The 1,157-nt window shown below is 37.1% G+C and overlaps 1 protein-coding gene across 2 annotated transcripts in view; it reads left to right on the top strand.

Annotated features, from left to right (window-relative positions):
• The window catches only part of tafa5a (TAFA chemokine like family member 5a), a 141,309-nt gene that overhangs the window by 89,498 nt on the left and 50,654 nt on the right, over positions 1-1,157 (top strand). The gene's annotated exons all lie outside the window — the stretch shown is intronic.

The raw sequence follows: 1,157 nt of genomic DNA, 5'->3' as shown, positions 1-1,157 counted from the left end.
GTCCTGGTGTGTCCAGAAAACGTGGGAACACCAAGAAGACATCTGCTGATTTGCTTTCATCATTGACTATTGCTTGGTGATAAGTGAAGGTAGCTTTCATCTTCTCACGGACAGTGTCTTCATCAGCAGAGTGTTTGTCCTGTATCCATGTGACTCTTGCCAGGACAAGTAACAACTCACAAGTGTAACAACAAATCACTATTGTTATGATCTACACTAAGACGCTATACCTTTGCAAGATCTGCTGACAGAGGCACCTCTATCTTCTGCAGTTTTTCTTTGTATGGTTTTTAATCGCCATGCAAGGTATCCAGAGCCACTCTCAGGGTCGTAGTAGTGTTCCGAAGTAATTACAAATTCATTAATAACAATACTATGAACTTACCACTGAGTGATGTACATTATGCTGGTTGTAATGACACTTTTACTTACATATCCATGTTGTGAAAAACAGTCTTCCAAATAGGGAAACAAAGCCACAATGCCCTGGTGGGGGTTTAGAGCAGCTGGTTGAAAGTGACTGTGGTCCTGTGGTCGTGAAAGTGTTTGTGAGACTGAAGATGTCACGACCTTGTAAGAGTCAGTAATTGGTAATGATTTAATGTTTGTGAAGATTTCTTTTATAAATATTTATTGTGATTTCTATAATATTCGACTTGAGTCTTGCAGTTGTTGGTGACTCTAATATAAAAAGAAAAAGAGTAAAGAGTTTCAGTATTAAAAATACAAGCAGATAAATGATTCAGGTGAGGTGACCTACAAGTGGCATCAGCTGCATTAAAAAAATGGTGTCCGTCACAGTCATACTGCATATGTTGTTATTTTAGAAAAATGTATTTTGTCTTCTTTATATTTCCCTGTATGAGAAGCAGTTTTGTGAGTTCTGTTCAGTGGCACCTGTAACTGTTCTGACCCTGCAGCTGCATGATCTCAGGATGTAGAAAAATACTATTTGAGACAACAATTCCGTTAGCTGTTGAAGACTTCATACATTTCACGGTAAGTTTTATTTTTAAATGACATTTGCGAGAAAAAAAACACAGGATAGATTAAAAATAGACTTAACAATGAAAGTTTCATTTCGTCACAATGCACTATTATACCCACAAATGTGCTCCAATGTTTAATGTCCAAAAGTTGCTGTACCAAAAAAGTTT

Source organism: Cynoglossus semilaevis, chromosome 8 (genome assembly GCF_000523025.1).
Source record: "Cynoglossus semilaevis isolate Cse_v1.0 chromosome 8, Cse_v1.0, whole genome shotgun sequence".
NCBI lineage: Eukaryota > Metazoa > Chordata > Actinopteri > Pleuronectiformes > Cynoglossidae > Cynoglossus > Cynoglossus semilaevis.
The sequence above is the reverse complement of the archived record's forward strand: the minus strand, read 5'-3'. Positions and strand labels throughout refer to the sequence as shown.